General features: G+C 31.7%; 1 long non-coding RNA gene across 1 annotated transcript; it reads left to right on the plus strand.

Moving 5' to 3' along the window:
- LOC134708081 (uncharacterized) lies at positions 1–7,363 on the plus strand. The gene is made up of 3 exons (XR_010105801.1): positions 1–161; positions 6,413–6,509; positions 6,902–7,363. It is a non-coding gene; the product is annotated as an uncharacterized LOC134708081 (long non-coding RNA).
- Positions 7,364–7,690: the final 327 nt, after the last annotated feature.

Genomic DNA, 7,690 nt, shown 5'->3' on the forward strand with positions numbered 1-7,690 from the left:
GAACAATACTCAAATTGACTTAAGCATCTATTAAAATGTAATATAAAGTACAATAGAAATATGTAGTTGTATACAAAGTGAATGTTTAAGTTTTATTTTTTCAGAGCCATATACCATTACAACCGACCAATTTACGCATCCAGCTGACGAAAAGAGTGAAGGTATTTTATATTTCTTTGTATTTTAAATGAACGTGTTCTATACCTTACGCATAATTATTCCTTTTTCTTGAGAGTTACTAAGTATATATTTAAAGAGGACTGCTTTGAACGATACGTTTCTTTTATCAAGTTTTAAGAAAACCTTTGTAACATCTTTGAAAATATTATGTAAATTTCAATTATATGTGATCTTTCTTCAATTTTAAAAGTTAATTCTCAACTCTGGTAAAGCATTGTCTTTTGATTACTTGTAACTGTCAGTATTACTTATAATTCACATAGCATTCATTTGATAGTGTCTGTTTTAGTAACTTACGGAACCTAAAGTTTCATCATTAAGGATGATATTGCATTTGCCATTTAAAACATTATAAAAATAATGTGCATTCAAATATCAATGTATTAACTTAACCTTATTAAATTTAATATAAATGAAAGCTTTTAGTGTCTGCTTTTACTTAAAAAACTTATTACAAAATTAACTGCTTGGGACTTTTTTTTATCAATTTTTTCTAAAAATATGCTATAGATATATTTTCTTTATTACAAAACATTTATTTCAATTTGAATTGATGTAAACAATAAATTAGATGTATGGCATATTTAATCACAGTTAACAATATCTGCCATTCGAGTATTACTTATAGTCAGTATATTGATGGGCCTACGAACAATACTCAAATTGACTTAAGCATCTATTAAAATGTAATATAAAGTACAATAGAAATATGTAGTTGTATACAAAGTGAATGTTTAAGTTTTAATTTTTCAGAGCCATATACCATTACAATTGACCAATTTACGCATCCAGCTGACAAAAAGAGTGAAGGTATTTTATATTTCTTTGTATTATAAATGAACGTGTTCTATACCTTACGCATAATTATTCCTGTTTCTTGAGAGTAACTAAGTATATATTAAAAAAGAACTGCATAGGACGATACGATTCTTTTAAGAAGTTCTAAGAAAGCCTTTGTAACATCTTTGAAAATATTATGTTAATTTTAATTATATGTGAACTTTCTTCAACTTTAAAAGTTAATTCACAACTCTGGTAAAGCATTGTCTTGTGTTTACTTGTAACTGTCTGTATTACTTATAATTCACATAGCATTCATTTAGGAGATAACTGTATTGTATTTTAAGCTCCGACGGCATCAATTGGGGATTTGATGGTCGCAAATTAAGTTTACTGGCGACGCGTTAGCGGAGACAGTAAACGGGTATTTGCGACCATCAAATCCCCAATTGATGCCGTCGGAGCTTAAAATACAATACTGTTATCTCCATTCTAAAGAAGTTCATTTTCTCCTAACACTTATTGTGTGCCTAATAGTACACACTTGTCAGTACACATCGATTACCTGAGGGCCAATATCAGCTTTCATACGCAAGAAATAGTTCGAACTTGTGTCTACCTCATTTTAATAAATTTGGCTTTACAAATATAATAATAATGAAAGATGATTGTTTAAAGTTCTTTTTAAAAAGTTTTTTTTTTTAAAAACAACAGTTGCAGTTCTAGAATTATTATTTTTTTCAAAGTTCAATCAACTGCATCCTGGGAAAGATGGCGCCGAAAATTGTGGAAAGAAGATGTCATCACAAAGTTGTCAAAATTACTGGTTTCCTGGATGAGACATGTGGTAATTGTAGACATGTACAGTGGAATTATTCACCTCAAACTGTTTTTGATACATTGGAGCTCGTGGTAAGTTATTAATCTGTTGCATTACATTATGACTCGTATTGTTTATCTGTGTCAAAGGCATTCTCGTGTCGTTAGCAATGCCAATGGCGAAATTTTGCTGTAGGCTAGAAATAGAACCTGATGATACGACTGGGACAATAGCGTTTGGGGTTTCACCAGTGTTGGATTCTCCCTGGAGTATGGCAGAGTAATCCCTTTTTTGCTTATCACTGGAATCTGAATGATAAGAGTTTAAGCTTCTTTCACATTTGTGGCCAGTTATCTTCATAATTTCCCTGTCAGAGACACCTGAGTGTGCCAAAACGTTGATTGTTGTAGCTCTGACACAGTGGTTGGTGTACACTTTGGTTAAACCAGCATCTTTTGAGATGGCCTTCATCATTTCATTCAACATCCTTTCTCCATAGGGCCTACTGGTGTACCATGTTGTGTCGGATTCTAAAAACTTGATTCTCGGAAGCTGAAAGAAGCATTCAGACTTAGGGTTACGTTTGTCCATATACAATTCAAAAGATTCCACTGGACAGCCTTGCTTATATGTTGCGTAAATTCTTGGTGACTTCTCAAAATTATCATCCCCAAGTCCCCCTCTGTGATTTTTTGTTGTTTCACTTACAACCATTTCAATATACTTGAAACCTCTGTCATCTTGGTTAATAGCAAACGTTTTGTCAGTAAAAGTTCTTTGGTTCTCACGACCGCGTCTTCCAAAACCAAGTAAAATGTCGAACCAAACCTTACGTAGTAGTGCTTTAGGATTTTTGGTGGAGAGAACACCTGACAACCTTAGCTTTTCAAGGTCTCCATCTGAGATTGACAAGTGATGCTTTGTTACATCAAGGCCTTCCCTTTGCAATTTTTTTATCATAGCTGTAAACATTTGGTTAGATTTGTGAAAATCCTGTTTATCTTCAAGTAGAGAGAATGATTTGTTGTGTGGTGGTGCTCGTAAATATCTATTTATAGACGCTCTTATGCCTACAAAAGTGCTCTTTGCATAAAGTTGACCATCTGTGTTTCGAACCTCTGCATAAAAATTTCTAAGAATATGATCAAGCTGTTCTGTTGAAAATTGCTCAAAGTTTGAGTCTTGTTTTGTTTCAGTCAACCATTCTGTAAGAAGAAAAAAAAAGAATTTTAATGATAAATATATCATTCTATTTTTAATTTAATAGTTATTTACATGTATACTAGTGCAACATTGTCGTTTGTTAATTCCATTTTAATTATAATGCAACAACATTTGTAAAATTCATTTTGATTGGATAACAACACTTATTTACACAATTGATGCTATGGAACGCAAGCACAGACAGCATATGACAAGTTTTAAATACATGTTTTAACATTGTTTTTGTCAGTTTTAGAGTGGAGATGACAATATAAGCTGCGACGGCATCAATTGGGGATTTGATGGTCGCAAATATCTGCTAACTCTCTGATAATGCATCGCTAGTTAACTTAATTTGCGACCATCAAATCCCCAATTGATGCTGTGGGAGCTTAAAATACAATACAGTTATCTCCTAATTGATGCCATCAAAATTTGTGATGTTATCCAATCAAAATGATCTTTGTATATCAAAATGATCTTTGTATTTCAAGCTGCGATGGCATCAATTTGTGATTTGATGGTCGCAAATACCGGTTTACTGTCTCTGTCAAGGCATCGCCAGTACACCTAATTTGCGACCATCAAATTACCAATTAATGCCGTCAAGAGCTTAATATTCAGAACAGTATTTTTAAATTTTAAGTGCTTGATTTGACTTTGTTTTGTGTCTGCAAGTTTTATTAGAATAAACATAACATTTTTTTAGAAAATCTGACAGCATGAATTGGTGATTAAAATACAGTTTCACAAATGATATCGGATATGTTCCTTACGTCGTAACTATAATTCCCTTCCCTTTCATGAATGTTACCTACCGAGTAAGACTATTTATCAATTTTTGATATCACACAGGCATCACAACGGGTGCCACATATGGAGCAGTTCTGCTTACCCTTATTGAGCACCTGAGATTACCCCTAGCTTTTGGTTGGGTTCGTGTTTATTCTTTGTTTTTCTATGTTGTGCCATGTGTACTATTGTTTGTCTTTTTAATTTTTAACCATGGCATTGTCAGTTTGTTTTAGATTCATGAGTTTGACTGTCCATTTGATATCTTTCGTCCCTCTTTCTTATCTCCTAAGCACTGTTTATATAATATCTGTGTCTAGTTTTTTACAATGTATTTTTGCAAATTGATGGCCACTTTTAATATAAAAATAAGAAGACGAGTATGATTGCTTATGATTATGAGACAATTATCAACCGATAATTAATTAATTGTATTTTAAGCTCAGGCGTCATCAATTGGGGATTTGATGGTCGCAACCATCAAATCCCCAATGGATGCCGTCAGAGCTTAAAATACAATACAGTTATCTCCAAAATTTAAAGCTCCGACGGCATGAATTTGGTATTTGGTGGTCGCAAATACCTGTTTACTGTCTGCGCTAACGCTTCGCCAGTAAACATAATTTGCGACCATCAAATCCCCAATTGATGCCGTCAGATCTTGAAAATACAATGCAGTTGTCTTCTAAATTTAAGACTGTGTAAGTGGCAATTGAACAGCAGTAATTTTCAAAGTACAATCCTGTTATTTCTTATAACTCTAAGGCAATATTGGAATAAAGTAAATTCAGAAATTATTGCGTTTATTTAAAATTGCGATTTTATCATTTAAGACTAAAATGCATTTCTTATTTTTGCGATATTGAAAAAAAACCTGTTGAGATCATATAAAGAATTTCAAAATCCAATTTTAAATTATTATGATTATAACCCTGTCGCACTTGTCGCAATAATTTTTGAATTAACAGTATTGTAAAGAACTGATTTTATGTTCCTTGAAGACTGAAAGATATAAAAGATATGCAGAAAAAAGGTTGTGTACCGGGGTTCGATTCCCCGCCTAAGCGTTATATTGTATGGTTTTGCTGGTGCAAAATGGGCAGATTGCTTAGTGGCCCTGCACAACCATTTTTCTGTCGAGATTTGGATATACATAAATTTTTTGTTTTAATTTGAATTTTTGCATGTAAAAACTTTCCTTCTTGATACAAAAATCTATTGAAGGTACATGTACTAGTACTTAGAACTCAAGATGTGTATTTATGTCAGTCTTTAAAAAAAATTATTCAGAAACTGCTCTGTCCAACAAAATTATTATTCTTTATATAATTATTTGCCTTGTTATGAAATAAATGTTTTAGGTTTGTATATTTATATGTGTGTTATTTTGGAGAGACTGAAAAGAAAGGTGTTTGCTATATAAAAAGAAAAAGATATAGGATATGGAATTTGGGATAAAGCTGTGCAGATCATACACTGTACGATTCTGCTTTTTTAGAATTGACACCTACGCTTGAATATTTTGACGCCATATTTTGTCTGTCTTTTTGTTGAAGTACTCTCTGTTTCACAAATGATTTTTTCCAACGCATCATCGTCAAGTTTTGCGAATCTGCTTGTTACTTCTTGTTGTATTTCCATGGCTGGTACAGATACATGTACGTCGTCTGCTGACAGTGCTGTTGTTTCGGGAGATTCATGACTTTCGGTCTCCTCAATGGCATGAATTGCCTCGGCGAGTTCCTCATCGCTTTGGGATGCTTCAATTTCCATTTCTTCAAACACATCTGACTTCAGCTCAAAGTCTGGCATAATCAACTGCCCTAAAAGTTCAATTTCCTCGCTATCGTACAAATACTCAGATTGGTCTTCCATTTTGTTTGTAAATAAACGCGTAGGAATATATGTGATACGGCTTCAAATACCCGATGACATTTCAACCGTGGAATTGATGCTATGCAAATTATGGGATTAACCAATGAGAATTAAGAAAAACGTTGAGACTGCATTAGAATTGATATTGTCTGTTTTAGTAACGTACGGAACCTAAAGTTTCATCACAAAGGATGATATTGCTTTGCCATTTAAAACATTATAAAAAAAAAGGTGCATTCAAATATCAATGTATTAACTTAACCTTATTAAATTTAATATAAATGAAAGCTTTTGGTGTCTGATTTTACTTAAAAAACTTATTACAACTGCTTGGGACTTTTTTTTCAATTTTTTTTCTAAAAATATGCTATAGATATATTTTCTTTATTAAAAAACATTTATTTCAATTTGAATTGATGTAAACAATAAATTAGATGTATGACATGTTTAATCACAGTTAACAATATCTGCCATTTTGTTTTCTAGTTTTCATACACTGATTTCAGTTTTTCGTTATTACTTTAATTTCTCAATACGAATATTGTTCTGAAGTTTGTCATATATTAATGTGTTCAGAATACCCTTAAATAAAAAAAGACACTCTAACGCGATAAGTCTACATTGGTTTTACATATTCAGATGATAAAATCAATATAAAGCATAAATTTTATAGCAGAATTGTCAATTCATTTTAAAATCCTATTCCAACAATAAAGTTTGGTTTCTGTGTTTTATTTCGTGTTTATTGATTCTTTTATACAGACACAGTAATTGCTACGCCTATTGTTGCCTCTGTAGTTACCATTGTGTGCATTGCGATGGTGCTCGTTAGCATACTGATATATAGAGCATTCTTCAGGTACAATATTATAGTTCTACTTCCATTTTAGTAAATCATATATCAAATGGGTATCAAGAGAGAGTTTATTGAAGAAAATTATGAATTGAATATCATATATATGAAATTGTTTAAAAAAAGAATATACAGATTCCAAGTATATTTAATTCATATAAATATAATATTTATGAAATTAATTAAGAAATTTGCCGAATTCAGTACGATGTGGAATTGGATTGAATAATGTTCCTTACTAATTGGCACAAACAATAAATAATGGTGAAATAGAACAAATCAACACCACTCATACATCTATCATAACGTTCACTTATTCTTGATAATTATTCGATTCCGAAATTTCAAATCGATGAAAATTCTTCATTATCTATTTGATTTGTATTCTTTTGTTCTAGGAAAGCACTACGCAGTGAACGTAGCATGTCAATTAAAAGTATAGCTAGTCTACATAAAGTCCGTCCTAGCTTCAATAACGCTGATAATTCAGACAACTGTATACTAAATGATTTGCCGGATGATATGAGGTACACACATCCGCCTACAAAGTGCAGTTGGACAGTTAAATAACACTGAAGGTTTAAGGCTATCATTGTTTTAATGTATTGTGATATTCTTATTTTTTATATTTATTTATATTACCTTAATGTTTAACAAGCGTGATTATATTGATGTTGTTATATAAAGAGTTATTGTAAATCATACTTTTAATAGAACTCTCTTATTGTAAATTGTACTATGTGTGTGTGTGTGTGTATGAGAGAGAGAGAGAGAGAGAGAGAGAGAGAGAGAAAAAAAAATGGCAACAAAATATGATATTAAGTATTATTTATTATAGATGCAACTGACAGTAGTCTCTTATTGTACTGACAGTAGTCTCTTATTGTAAATTGTAAAAAAAAAGAGATTGAGAAAAAATGGCAACTAAATAAGATATTTATATGATTTGTTATAGATGCAACTGTCAGAATTAAAAATAATTACATACATGATTTTAAGTATTTTTTTCTTTTAAATGTCTATACTCGTCATCGCTACAAATATTTCAGATTTTATTATCCAATCATGACCCCTCAAGGGGCACGTTCACAAAATACAACGGTTTTATAGTGATGATGATAGCATAACAGAGGACCGTTATAATAACAAATCAAAACGCATGTTCATACATGTCTTCTATATAATTA

The sequence above is a fragment of the Mytilus trossulus genome, chromosome 2 (assembly GCF_036588685.1).
Source record: "Mytilus trossulus isolate FHL-02 chromosome 2, PNRI_Mtr1.1.1.hap1, whole genome shotgun sequence".
In the NCBI taxonomy this organism is placed as follows: domain Eukaryota; kingdom Metazoa; phylum Mollusca; class Bivalvia; order Mytilida; family Mytilidae; genus Mytilus; species Mytilus trossulus.